At 37.6% G+C, this 15,407-nt stretch overlaps 1 protein-coding gene across 2 annotated transcripts in view; it reads right to left on the reverse strand.

Moving 5' to 3' along the window:
- NUCB2 (nucleobindin 2) overlaps positions 1 to 15,407 on the reverse strand; it is a 43,084-nt gene that overhangs the window by 27,098 nt on the left and 579 nt on the right. For both annotated transcript variants that reach the window (XM_069554242.1, XM_069554243.1), the window contains exon 2: positions 10,171 to 10,324. The gene's annotated coding sequence lies outside the window, so the exon portion shown is untranslated. The remainder of the gene's footprint in view (positions 1 to 10,170; positions 10,325 to 15,407) is intronic.

A 15,407-nucleotide genomic window follows, 5' to 3' on the forward strand; every position in this document is an offset into this window, starting at 1 on the left:
AGGGAATCATATAACATATGGCCTTTTCTATATCTGGCTTTTTTCGTTTAGCATTATGCTAAATGTTGTAACATGTTGTAACATGAATCAGCACTTCATTTTTTTTTTTTTTTACAGCTGAATAGATAGTCTACTGTATGGATATTCTACATTTTGTTTATCAGTCCATCAGTTGATGAAAATTTGGGTTATTTCTGCTTTCTTTTTTTTTTTACTAAAGATTACAATAAATGGTCTCCTTTTTTGTTGTTGCTTTAAAATTTTATTTATTTATTTATTGGTCACACTCAGTATTTGCTGCTACAAGTGGGCTTTCTCTAGTTGCAGGGAGTGGGGGCTACTCTTCATTGAGATGCACAGGCTTCTCATTGTGGTGGCTTCCCTTGCTGCAGGGCACAGGTTCTAGGCTCCAAGGCTCAGTAGTTGTGGCTCTCAGGCCCTAGAGCATGGGCTTAGTAGTTGTGGCACACAGGTTTAGCTGCTCCACAGCACGTGGAATCTTCCCAGACCAGGAATCAAGCTTGTATCTCCTGTACTGGCAGGCAGCTTCTTAGCTACTGCACCACCAGGGAAGTCCTACTTCTACTTTTTTTGGCTAGTATGAATGATACTACTATGAATATTTATGTTCCAGTTACTGTGTTTGACACAACAACTTGAATTCTTTTTGTTGTATATCTAGGAGGAGAATTGCTAGATCAATTCTGTAACTCCATTTATAATTTCTTGAGGAGCTGCCAAACTGTTTTCCATGGCAGCTATATCTTTTCCCACTACCACGAGTACTATACAAGGCCTCCAATTTCTACATCCTCGCGAACACATGCTATTTATTGTCTCTCTTTTATTACAGCCAACCTACTGGGTGTGAAGCAGTATCTTATTGTGAGTTTGATTTGCATTTTATTGGCTACTGATGTTGACCATCTTTTCAAGTATTTATTAGCTATACCTTTTACCTTTTAAAAAATTAATTTAAGAAGTTTGAGTTAGTTTTTTTTTAATTCTGAATTGAAATTTTTGTTTACCTTTGCAAGTCCCCTATGCCACTGTAAACAGGCTGACCAATCTAATGACTACTAGACAACACTAGAGTTTTAAGTGTAATCACGACTGAAAGCCCAAGTTAACTGCTCAAGTCAATTTTGATGTCTTCTACATATACTTCTGGGGCTTAATTGAGTCTCAATGGCCCCTAACATGGTACACATATAGTTAGAAAATGAACAATTGCTAAAATGATTTGGGCATGCGTGCTAAGTTGCTTCAGTCATGTCCGACTCTTTGTGACCCTATGGATTGTAGACCACTAGGCTCCTCTGTCCATGGGATTCTCCAGGCAAGAATACTGGAGTAGGTCGCAATGTCCTCCTCCAGGGACTCTTCCCAACCCAGTGATAGAACCTGCATCTCCTGCAGCCCCCGCACTGCAGCCAGATCCTTTACTGCTAAGCCATCAGGGAAGCTCCAAATGATTTGAATAGTCTCTACAATGTGCATGTGGAAAGTCAGCTCAGTGATATACCTCCATAACTTTATTTTGCAAACCCCACCAAGAACTGTGACTACTATCACTTGATACAGTCAATCCAGAGTTTAAAAGACCCTTTCACACAGACTCCTTCCTCCACCCTGGGTTCATCTCCAATGTTCCTCAGGCTCTCCTTTTCCCACCATATAACACATACATTAATAAACAGTTCTGCTTAGCAACTGGAAGCTATGTTGCATGCTGTTAAATATGCCCTTTTTTATAGTGTTCACCTTTACTTCAATACACAATAGAAGCCTGAGAGTAATAAAAATAAACCTTAGTTAAATACAGTCTTGGAAGTGGAATCGCTTCACCAATCTGTCATTTCTACTCTCTCACTCTTTTTTCAAGTCTATCATAAAATGAAGAGAGTCATGGAGGAACGTGTTTGTGTATATGAAAATGTCTGTGTGCATGCGTCCTGATAGCATCTCAAAGTGACAGTCTCTGAGCATCTGCTCTAAAATAGTGGATGAGTTTATGGTGCATAAACATTTAACTGAGTCCTATGCTTATTATAAATAACAACAGAAACCATCTATTGAGTGTCTACTACGTACTTCCCTGGTGACTCAGCTGGTAAAGAATCCTCCTGCAAAGTGGGAGACCTGGGTTTGATCCCTGGGTTGGGAAGCTCCCCTGGAGAAAGGAACGGCTACCCACTCCAGTATTCTGGCCTGGAGAATTTCATGGACTGTTATAGTCCATGGGGTCACAAAGAGTCAGACATGACTGAGCAAATTTCACACACACACACACACACACACACACACACTATGTACTAATCAGTATGCTAAATATTTTTATTACATTAATTCTTACAATGGCCCTGTGAAATAAATACTATTATTCTCATTTTAAAGTACAGGAATCTGAAACATATCAGTTAAAAAATTTGAACTGGGTCACATGGCAGCGAGTGGTAGATCCAGAGTTTGGACCTGGGAATGACTGACTCCAAAGCCTATGTCTGCTTTTAAGCAGTGATTCTCAAAGTGTGGTGGTCCCTGAGCTAGCAGCAGCAGCACCACTTGGGAATTTGTTAGAAATGCTAATTATCAGGGCTTACTCCAGATCATCTAAATCAAAGAATCTTTGAGGGAGGTGGGGGGGTGAGGGGTGCAAAGTCTATTTTAACAAGCTCTATAGGTGGTTCTGAAGCAGCTAACATTTGAAAACATACTGTTTCCCTTAGCTCTGTTATTCACAAACCTCCTCTGCAATGAGAGACAAAGAGAATGCTTATCTGAAAAGTAAATTTGGATCCTCAAGGAAAAGAAAAATGGATGATACTACCACGTGTAAAATAGACAGCTAGTGGGAAGATGCTCTCTAATACAGGGAGGTCAGCTTGGTGCTCTGTGATGATCTAGAGGGATGAGACGGGGGAGGTGGGAGGCTCAAGGGAAAGGGAATGCGTGCATGCTAAGTCACTTCAGTCGTGTCTCTTTGCAACCCCATGAATGATAGCCCACCAGGCTCCTCTGTCCATGGAATTTTCCAGGCAAGAATATTGGAGTGGTTTGCCATTTCCTTCTCCAGGGGATCTTCATGACCCAGGGATCAAACCCACATCTCTTAAGTCTCCTGCACTGGCAGGCAGGTTATTTACCACTAGCAGGAAGTAGAAGGCTCAAAAAGGAGGGGATATATGTATACGTATAACTGATCCACTTTGTAGTACAGCAGAAACTAACACAATATTATAAAGCAATTATACTCTAATTTTTTTAAAAGGTGTTATACCTAAGAAGAGTAAGGCAAATTAAATTTAGGGGTATACACTATCCACTTGCTATGTGATCATAGGTCGGTCAATTAATTTTCCCCGCTTGTTTCCTCATTTTTTAAAATAACGAATTTTTTAAAGGAGAATTCAACTAGACCTCAGTATTATTTACACTCTTAGATTCTATTATTAGTTAATTCCATTGAATAAAGTGTAGATCTTTTCTGCTACACTATCAGAAATATTAATAAAATTGTTTGTATTCACACCAATTGTAAGAAATGATTAAGCTATATGATTTATAAATGCCTTTAAACCAAACACTGCTTATTCAGCCAGCTGAAAATGACCTTGGTAGATCAAATAGATTTAGGTGGTGGGATACAAAGAACACAAAAATCAACTACCAATAAAATTTCCTGTCTAGATAGAGTAAAAATGAAGTAAAGCCAGGAAAGCCTCACACTATGGATAGAGTGTGAGACATTGTACACTTTTTAAAGAGTGAATTTTAAGATATGTGAATCATACTTCAACTTTTTTTAAAGTAATGAAAAATAGAGCAAAAAACCTGAGCTTATAAAAGAGATGTGAACATTAAAAAAGGAACAATTACAATTTGCAAGCATAATTTACTATAAAAGTATGTATGTTTTAAAATTAGCTAAGCTCTATAACTTTTCATAATTATCCAGTTTTTACATTCTTAATCACTTTTGTCTAGATAAAATGACTATTATCCTACTAGAAAAGTGAAAATCTTGCACTATAATTTTGGATTTATCTGTTTTTCCTTATAATTCTGTCCATTTTCCTTTAAATATTTTGAGGCTGTGTTTTTAAATGTACACAAACAAGATTGGACGTGAGTCTCAGTGAACTCTGGGAGTTGGTGATGGACAGGGAGGCCTGGCGTGCTGCGATTCATGGAGTCGCAGAGAGTCGGACACGACTGAGTGACTGAACTGAACTGAAACAAGATTTTCTAGGTTTCTGGTAGATTTAATCTTTTTCACACTTGAGTGACCTTTATATCCTAATTTGCCTTAAGGTCTATTTTGATAGTTTTTAAACCAGTTTTCTTTTGATTAGTGTATAGATACACATACATACCCCCACATACACATTCTCACATGCTTTCTTAAAATTCAGCCTAACAATCTTTCCAACTAGAATATTTTCTCTATTTATATTTAATCAAAGTACTGACAATGTACTTAATTCCTCAGTTTAACATCTCAGAAATCAGTGTTTTTCAGTTAATAGAACATTAAAAAGTGGTTGACTGAGTGGCAGTAGCGACATAATCTTTACTGCCAATACAGACATGAACTTTATTATAGCTATTCCTACCGCCATTACTTTAGACTGAGCTTTTGCATTTTTGGTCTCTCACAAATTGAATTTAATTGCCATTTAATACATCTTCAAAAGGACTAAATTATGATTTGGCATTAAAATGAAAGGCTATTTGGGGGAGTTCCCCGGTGGCCTGGTTTGACCAGTCAATCCTAAAAGAAATCAGTCCTGAATATCCTTTGGAAGGACTGATGCTAAAGCTGACGATCCAATTCTTTGGTCACTTGATGCAAAGAGTCAGCTCATGGGAAAAGACCCTGACGGTGCGAAAGATTGAAGGCAGGAGAAGAAGGGGACGACAGAGGATGAGATGGTTGGATGGCATCACCAATTCAATGGACATGAGTTTGAGCAAAATCTGGGAGATAGTGAAGGACAGGGAAGCCTGGCATGCTGCAGACCATGCCTTCACAAAGAGGACACGACTAAGCAACTGAACAACAACGACAACTGGTGGCCTAGTGGTTAGGATTTTGGGCTCTCACTGCCCAGCGTCAATCCCTGTTCAGGAAACAAGATGCCACAAGCCTTCTGGCCAAAAAAAAAAAAAGAAAGAAAGAAAGAAAAAGCTATTTTGTAAACATAGAAATGAAGTAGTTGATACTAGCAAAGCAAATATTTGATGTTAAAGGAATAACTGCAACTTTACACTTTCTTGTAAAGGAACATCTAAGTGTTTCACCTGACTACAGACAGGAAGATACCCACAAATAGACAAAACTACCTTACATTTTGAGATATAACAAGATTATTTATAAACAGCCAAACAACGCAAATGAAGGCAGCAGAAACTATGTATCCAACAAAAAAAATTATATAGAATATTAACACTGATTTGCTGGATTCATGAATCGCTAAGGCAAATGTCAACTTGTCAGAGACTTCCAACCAACACTGAACAGAAGCCACATAACTTCCAAGTAATTTTGAGGAAAAAACAACAAAGATGAATTCAGTCAACAGGAAATGCTGAAAAAATCCTGATGCTCTTTTACAGGCCTCAAAATGATACAGTAATGCTAAAAGTGCTAAAGAGACTGACACTCCAAGAATGAGCTGCACAGGAAATTGCATATTACTGTAACACTGGCATAGGCATCTATGGCCAAAAGTTCTTGCCATATTAAATTTTAAACTACAAAAGAATTTCTCAAAAATGTTACATGTGAAAGAGGGATTATGGCTAGGAAAGGAAGGTTAACTAAAGCTGGCTTGAATGTCCAAGAGCCTTTAGTAGCCTTTCAAGGGTGTGAATTTAGTTCTGGATGCATTCTGAGGCTGCATACCTGAATATTTGAAGAATAGGTTACCTGAAAGGTATCCCAACTGGATGTTATTTCTGATGCCATGTCTAGACAAACTGTAACCCATCAGTGGTAAATAAACCACTGATGGAGGGACTGGGGAAAGAAGATGAATCTGACAACTTCCCATCATCATCTTTTGAAAAGCGCCAGCATCAAAGCTTATAAGATGATGATCATCTTCAGGAATGCACTAGCATCAAAGCTTGCAAAATGAAGGTCAGAGGCTTGGAAGAAAATTCCAGGCAAATGGTTTTAAAGAAACTCCTAGAATTAAATCACCATCACTCTCCACAGTAGAGAGGAAAATGTCATGTGGGAAAACACAAACATTCACAATTCTGAATCAAGGAAGCATTTCAGAAGACTTAGGTTATGAATGTGAAAGAGTCTTAGAAATACCTTAACTGATTTATTTAGCTTCTTTAAATTTCTTAATGTGTCTGCAAATGCGATGTAAGAAAAATCTGTATGTTTAAATATATCTTAAAAAGCACTTTCGGTAAACACAGAATGAAATTCTAAGTGATAAAGAACTCGGTTTTATGGGCAATATGTATTTTCTATGGTATAAAATGGTGTGTCTTAATATCAGTGTGTTAGGGGAAGCACACTGACTGAAACTGCCCACCCTGGCCAGGCACCATAGTAACCATTTGCATGAGCTGTTTTAGGACAGGAGGTCCTAGTAACAAACACAAAACTAATAAGCCACCACCAATCAGAAGAGTTCAGGAAAGGTCAAAATGAGATACCACGTGTCCGACCACCTCCCAGAATCCTTCTTGCTGGCATCCATCTTGGCTAAGCAATGCGCGTGTCACCAAGGACTCTGAGTCAGAATGACCGGCCAAAGACAACCCGGAAACTAACCCCATCACCATAAAACCCAAGACTCAGAGCCATGTGGCAGAGCAGTTCTCCTGGGTTCCCTTACCCTACTACTCTCCCCTTGGGCTCCCTTTCCAATAAAATCTCTTGCTTTGTCAGCTCAAGTGTCTCCTCAGGCAATTCATTTCCGAGTGCTAGATAAGAGCCCACTTTCCGGCCCTGCAAGAGGTTCTCCTTCCTGCAACAAATGGAGTCTTAGAGTCAATGAAACACCACCTTTTGGGGGGCTTTCTATGTACCCTGCCTCTTTACTATTTATTTCCTTTCCTTTCTTGCCTGTATTTAAATTTTGTTTTTGACTGATGAAGAATTTTTTTAAATATACTTTTCCCTTCTATTAATTTTGAATCTTTTAGTGTTTATTTCATAAATAATTAGGACAATTAACTTACTGGAGCCTAAAGCTAATTAAAACATTTACTCCTTAATAAGGCCTCAATAAAAGTTAACTGTTGTCATAATAAAAGAAATGAACATTTTTCTAGCTCATTAGGTATAAAAGTAATGTTATAAAAATCTCTTTAAATGCCAAGATAATGTCAAATGTGTCAGAGACAAGTTTCCAGATTTTCGTGAATCCAGTAATATATAAATGTCCATACAAAAGAAGGAAAGATGAGTGATAAAGAGAGGCAATGGAGAAAAAGGGTAACTAATTTATTGATACTTTTCTTCCACTATCAGATCAGTAAGAATGGCCCTCTCCTTTCTTTTATCAACCTCTTTGTCCATAAGAACTGAGACCTAAAGAGAAAATACTGGGCTAAATGAGGTTGACACAGTAGACTGATCCAAACCAGGATAGGCTGAAATTAACACTCTAAAGAAGGATAATGTAAAATTCTAAATCAGGAAGTGATCTCAAGACAGCATGGAAAGCATGGATCCCAAAGGCATTAGAGACTTAAGCAAAAGCACAAAATAAACAAAGTTCTTAAGCCTCTCCTAACATTCAGTAGATACAAAATAATTCCCCTCAATTTCCAAGTCCTAAAAATAAGCTTCTCTATCCTTCCCTGTCTCCACCAAAATAAAATTCCCATTCATACACAAAGGCACATTTCTCAACTACTGATTCTTACCAGTAATTATCTGGATTAAGTCTACCTGGGGTGGGTGTGGGTGTGAGTGGGTAGGGGTGTGTATGTGTCTGTGTGTGTGTGTTTCCTGTTTTGCTTATAGGGACAAATATCCTGGTAGTGGTTAACAAGAATGGTCGTGGGTAAGAAGGGTGAAGAATACAGAAAACTGAAACTAGTTTGTCTTGCTTTCCTTTCAACAGTCTCTCTTCCTTCCTCATTTATTGGTTTCTCCCTCCAACCTGCTTCTTTTACTCCTATTGCTTTTAAATTTAAGACTGAATTGAAGTATGTTTTCTTTACTCTGTTATCTGTTATTTATTAATTTAACAAACACTTACTAAGTAGCTACTATATTCCAGATACTATGCTGGATACAAAGGTAAGTGAGATAGACACAGTCTCTACCCTCATAGGGTTTTCAATCCAATGTGGAAGGCAGCCTATTAAGTAAACAACTGCAATTTGAAAAAAAGCCGCTTACAAAACAACACATAGCATTATGCTTTCTATTAACTGAAAAAATTTTAAGGCATTAAAATTGTATTCAGCAAATAAGATATTTTCAGTGAGTTGACTTACAATGCTAAATGCTCCTTATAATCTTTCTAATATCCCTAAATGATGGACTGAATCTTTAAGTTCTTCCCTCACCAATTTCCAGTCCCTAAATTTCAGTTTCCTTTTCTCAAAATTTTATTTCAATTCACTTTCTTTACAGATAAAATGGCAATTGAATCATTTCATGTGACAAGTATAGGGCATATTTGGGCTTCCCTGGTGGCTCAGAGGGTAAAGTGTCTGATTGCAATGCAGGAGACCTGGGTTCAATCCCTGGGTCGGGAATATCCTCTGGAGGAAGAAATGGCAACCCACTCCAGTACTCTTGCCTGGAGAATTCTATGGACAGAGGAGCCTGGTGGGCGACAGTCCATGGGGTCGCAAAGAGTCAGACACAACTGAGAGATTTCGCTTCACTTCACTTCTATCCATAAACTTCTAGAAGGAAATAAAATATTGGTATACCTAAGTAAATTAGGCAAGGGAGAGCAGTTAAGTAAAAGGAAATTTCAAGACAGTTAACAGTTGAGTGGTTAAAAACACACACACACACAAAACCACAACATCTTTTAACCAACAAAGGCAACAATGTTCCTTGCATGACAACATTGAACTTAAAAGTATCTTAAGGTGGATAACAATTTTCAACATAAATTTACTTACTGATGACTTATTATGTGATACTCTTTGGATAACTTATCTGTCTTTTTAGTACTTTGCATTAAGCAAGTGGCTCAATAAATGTTAGCTATATAACAAACATCTACTATTGAATATTTATGGGTAATTTTTTTTAAATAACCAGAACAAATACCCAATTAAGACAGAAAGCCTTCTACAATGAATCCTGGGATAAACATAAAAAAAAGAAAAACAATTTGTTAGATGAAAGTTATTTCCTTCTGGAGATAATGGCCAGACTTAAAACTCTGACACGACAAATTACTGAAGCTTCTTTGAGTGCTTATCACAGCACACAGATCTCAGGGATGAAAGAGGAAAAGATTCATATTATGCAAACACTTCTACTTGCCAGTCAATATCCAAATCTTCCCTTCCTCTGCAATAACAAAAGCCCAATTTTATTCAAGGCAACCATGCATTCAGCTACATCTCCCTGCTTCCCTGGCTTGGGATAATCTTTTGGTTATTATTATAACCAAAGGATAACTCCTTTCATTCAGAATAATCTCCTTTAAGGGAGAGGTTGCATCTTTCTTTGTCTTTGTCTTGCTACCTGGAACTTTGCTTTGATGGATACAGCTCTGGCAGCTATTTTGGACTATGAGGACCAGGGCCACATTTTAGGGATAACAGATCAAAGAACTGGAAAAAGTTTAAGTCCCTGGCAACTTTATGAAGCTACCAGCCTAGATTGCCTACTTTAAGAATTACTTCACATAAGGAAATAAATATTTTATGTTTAAGCCACCACTAAGTCTGTTTTCATTTTTGCTTTCTTAACTGATCGTGCAAGTGTGCTAAGTTGCTTCAGTCGTGTCTGACTCTTTGCAACCCTATGGACTGTAGCCTGCCAGGCTCCTCTGTCCACGGGATTTTTCCAGGCAAGAATATTGGAGTGGGTTGCCATGCCCTCCTCCAGGGGATCTTCCCGACCTAGAGATCAAACCCATGTCTCTTACATCTCCTGCATTGGCAGGAGGGTTCTTTACCACTGAGCCACCTGGGAAGCCCTCTTAACTGATCACTTACCTTCAAACAGGTAAAGAATTTCTATCTCCCTTTTACAGATGAGGCAACTGAGATCCAGAGAGGTAAGATGACTTGCACAATATCAAATTAGTGAAGAGGTGGGTCTGGCTCCTGTCTCAATGCTTTTTCACTAAAAACTGACTCTTCGCAGGTTCTAAATATAAAAAAATAAATAAACATAAATATAAACATAAATTTAGGCTTATTACAGTGGTAGTGGCACATTATAGTGTATATATTTGTCAAATTCTGTGAAAATAAAAGGTGCCAACATTTCTATACTGTGGAAGGAGTCTATATCATATCCCTGTGGGGAAGGAAAAGAAATATATTATCCAAATAGAATCAAAGACCCAAATAAGCAAAGATATTTATTTATATGCCAAGGTTTTATCATATTTCTCTTCTTTTAAATAGTTAAGAAAAGTTCAAACTAAAAGCTTATTTTTTCCTCTTCAATGAGACTTCAATATACATTCTAAGTTTCCCCATTTACTCCTTAACTGGATTTTTTTCTTAAAATCTTTACCTAGAATCCTTTTTTACTCTTATTACCACTTTTAAAAATTAAGCTTGGCCTATGCCTTAAACACAGAGATCAGTAATAAAGCACAATATCTCAAATTCTTTTTTGAAACCCACCACCCAACTGTAAAATATAAGGCAGTTATATTGCAAACTCACCAGTGAATATAATCAATTATTTCTAAGCAGTATATAAAGAAAATAAGGAAATAAAATATCTTCAGATTTTAAGAACACATATTTATTTCTTTTCATGGTACTATAGTTAACATAAAATTATCTAAGCAGGAGAGTGATCATATGCAACTTATGTTGGAAAGGCACATGACTTTTATTAGATGGTAAAAATAAACTGCAGATTGAATCCTAACCCCTCCCATTTACTGCCAAGCTACTTGACTCTCTGAGTCTCGATTTTCCTATCCAAAAATCAGACTAATACTTCTTCATAAGCTTTTGACTGGATGAAAATAAGAATGGATACAGTGGAACTAGCACGGTACATGGCAACAGTAAATGCTTCATAAACAGTAATGCCCTTCCTGTCTTGAAAATTTAATATCTATATATTTAAATAATAAAAATCAGTGTTGTAAACACCCAAAGTCATTGAACTTAAACAGCAATAAGCTAGTTTGACATACAACCTTAAAATGTCATTTTTTTTGGAAAGGCCACCTTAGCGCTCTCCTTAGAGCATTGCCACAGCCAAAGTCTTGATGCAGGTCAATGAAAAAAATACAGCCCACAAAAGAAGAATATAATCTGTTCCTCTCTGACATTAAAATAAAGCTTCTGGAGGAGACCCAGGTTTCTTCCTTCAAGTCAGGAAACTTGGGTTGCTTCAACCTACTGTCAGTGTCAGAATTCCGACAGAGAAAAGGAGTGGGGTGGAGAAAAATAGATGGTTTCTAAATTTCTCCATGGCAGCAGTGAAAAGGGCAAAAGGCAGCCTACTGCTCAACTCCATTTTTCCATTTGAAGGTGACAGTCAATAGGAAAGTGAGATTCAGAATAAAATACCAGATGTATGACCAGCTGAGCTGTATTCTAACCCTTCCCTGTATCAAGATATCAGTATAGATCTTAGTGTCTTTGATGCTCGTATCTGTAGAAAAGGACACCAATCAAGAAAACCAGTATTTGCCTTTTTTCTCAATCTTAACAGATGGCTATTTAGTATTAATTTTTTTAAAATCAACTCTTTTTAAAAACTGAAGTATAACTAATTTACAATGTTGTGTTACTTTCAGGTACACAACAAAGTGATTCAGGTATACATATATATATATATTCTTTTCAGATTATTTTATATTATAGGTTATTAAGATATTAAATATAGTTCCCTGTGATATACAGCAGGTCCTTGCTGCTTATCTGTTTTATTATTAATAATGTGTGTATATTAATCTCAAACTCCTAATTTATCTCTCTCCAACCCCTACAGCATGCTTGATAATGAGTTTCTGAAGAGCAAATACCATTGCTCATATGTATATTCAATAAACATAAAAGCAACAGCAAAATTTTTAAATTTATTAAAATTATAGTGTCTTCATTATTTACACATACTGTACTTCAGAGCCTCTTGAAAGTGAAAGAGGAGACTGAAAAAGCTGGCTTAAAGTTCAACATTCAGAAAACAAAGATCATGGCATCCAGTCCCATCACTTCATGGCAAATAGATGGAGAAAGAGTGGAAACAGTAGCTGACTTTATTTTTGGGGGCTCCAAAATCACTGCAGATGGTGACTGCAGCCATGAAATTGAGATGCTTACTCCCTGGAAGAAAAGTTATGACCAACCTAGACAGCATATTAAAAAGCACAGACATTACTTTGCCAACAAAAGTCCATCTCATCAAGGCTATGGTTTTTCCAGTGGTCATGTATGGATGTGAGAATTGGACTGTAAAGAAAGCTGAGTACCAAAGAATTGATGCTTTTCAACTGTGGTGTTGGAGGAGACTCTTGAGAGTTCCTTGGACTGCAAGGAGATCCAACCAGTCCATCCTAAAGGAGATCAGTTCTGAGTGTTCATTGGAAGGACTGATGCTGAAGCTGAAACTCCAATACTTTGGCCACCTGATGCAAAGAGCTGACTCATTTGAAAAGACCCTGATGGTGGGAACGACTGAAGGTGGGAGGAGAAGGGGACAACAGAGGATGAGACGGTTGGATGGCATCACCAACTCATGGACATGAGTTTGAGTAAACTCCAGGAGTTGGTGATGGACAGGGAGGCCTGGTGTGCTACAGTCTACGAGGTGGCAGAGTCAGACACGACTGAGCGACTGAACTGAACTGAACTGTACTTCAGATAACTAAAATACAGTATGTCAAAAAGTTCTGCCAAAAAATAAAAGAAATGCAGCTGCTATTTAATTTTTCATTAGGTTGCTTTAGATTTTTAAAATCAGAGCATGCTGGAACCAGAAATGATCTTAGAAGTGGTTTGGTTCAGATCCTACTTTTATAAAAGGTTTAAGGCACAGGGAAGTTAACTGACTTGGCCAAGATCACCTGGCAGAGCCAGGATTGGAATCTGGCCTTTAGAATTAATTCTAATGAAATACACTTTTTACCAGATTGTGGTGATTTTAGAAAATTTAGATTAGTCATTAAAGTTATCAAGGTCTTTGCTTGAATAAATTATTTTAAATTGTTAGAAGCCTGTTTTTTAAAGTCTATAAACTAACTGCATGTCTTAAGCATAACAGTTTCCCCATTTTAGACCTTCAATTATTTTTTAAAAAGTTAATCATCTATCATGTCAAATATAGTCAACTCAATTACTCACAATACTTAGAGGATTATTTACTTTAAGAATTATTTTTGATACATTTTTAAATCTTACACTTGATTCCTCCAGCTAGCCAGTACTTAAAAGGGTATTTCGCACACTTCAGTCACCCAAACAGTCCTTAGAAAGTGGAAAACGCTTAGAAAGTGTGTATTCTAAATAACACAAAAATTAGTTTGGTATGTCTGCTGCTGCTGCTGCTGCTGCTAAGTCGCTTCAGTCGTGTCCAACTCTGTGCGACCCCATAGACAGCAGCCCACCAGGCTCCCCCATCCCTGGGATTCTCCAGGCAAGGACACTGCAGTGGGTTGCCATTTCCTTCTCCAATGCATGAAAGTGAAAAGTGAAAGTGAAGTCGCTCAGTCGTGTCCGACTCTTCGCGACTCCATGGACTGCAGCCCACCAGGCTCCTCCGTCCATGGGATTTTCCAGGCAAGAGTACTGAAGTGGGGTGCCACTGCCTTCTCCGTTGGTATGTCTAGGAGGTATATAATATGTCCCAAAATAAAAAGACACCGGTATTGAGCATGCTCATACTGATACTCTATATTAGTGCCCATAATCAATTACCACTGTTTTGAAGCGTACCTTTATTGTCTTAATTGTGCAAGTCATTTTAACTGGTATTTACAGAGCACAAACCAACTTGGCAAAAAGCATACTGAAAAGGTATATACAAAATGTGTGGTATAAACAATAAATACCTCGGGAAATGTAAATACAACATGGACTCCACCCTTGCAAAACAGATAAAACTAGAATAGATGGAGAACAACATGGATAACTACAAGGAGACAAACGAATTTTTCACTCATCTTGGAAAGCTGGAGCAGATCATGGGGAGTTTCAAGACCAAGATGAGAAACAGAAGTTCCTGTGTTCACCTTAATAACATGAGGGATATTATTTGATATTTCATTTCTAATTCTAAATTTCCATGTTTTTTCTTAAACTTTGGACTCTACTGAGGAAGAATTGTTGAAATATCTGTTTGTTCAACATTTGTTGAACTTAGTTTTCAAATTTTATAAAACAAGAAATACAACTTGGCTTAAACCTGAACGAATCCAAGGCACTATCTATGAGGGACAAGATGTAAGAATCTGGAGACTGCCTCACACTATTCAACCAAATTTATGAGGGAGGATCTTAAGAAACAAGTAATTTAAGTGGGCTGTTAAAAAAAAAATACTATAAGCTACCTGATCCAAATCTATTATACCATTAACCATGTTACTTTTCGTGCATTCCTTAAAGCAACCATCTCATCAATTCAGTTCTTATAAGGAAAGTCCACAATTTCCTTCAAACAAAATTGACAATCAGATATAACTGCATTTAACCTCTCTTCTCCCTCCTCCTCCCTTTTCTAACCAAAGTAATACATAGTTTGGTGTTCATATTCACCCATGGGTTTAATAGCTTTAATAAAAGGCTTAGATGGCAGCATTCTTATTCAATTGTGTAAATGGACACTATCCAGTTTAGGAGTTTAGTAGACACTTTGAGACTTTCAAGAGGTTTATGTCTCCAAGAAACGAGAATGGTTCAATGGTTCAAGTTCATATTTCCTCTCATGCTTAACTTTATAAAAATAACTGTCATCCAAAACCACTGCCCAGAACTATCCACAACAATAAACTAAACAAACGTTTAGTCACTCGGTTACCATTTAGCAGGTGCAACAAGAAAGTACCGTCTTTCTCAAACTCCATACCACCATCTCACATCTAAAGATTTGTCGCTTAGGGAAAACAATACCACCACTGGCACGAACTTTCTCCTTTCCTGATGTCAGCGGCTGCCAGCTTAACAGAACCGGCAGAAGAGCAGGATTCACCGGCCTAGCTCAGCTCGGCGTCGCGGGATGTGGTAAGCATCAGCTTGGAAGTGGTAGGTGTACCCTGTTC

The sequence above is a fragment of the Ovis canadensis genome, chromosome 15 (assembly GCF_042477335.2).
Source record: "Ovis canadensis isolate MfBH-ARS-UI-01 breed Bighorn chromosome 15, ARS-UI_OviCan_v2, whole genome shotgun sequence".
NCBI classification, from domain to species: Eukaryota; Metazoa; Chordata; class Mammalia; order Artiodactyla; family Bovidae; genus Ovis; species Ovis canadensis.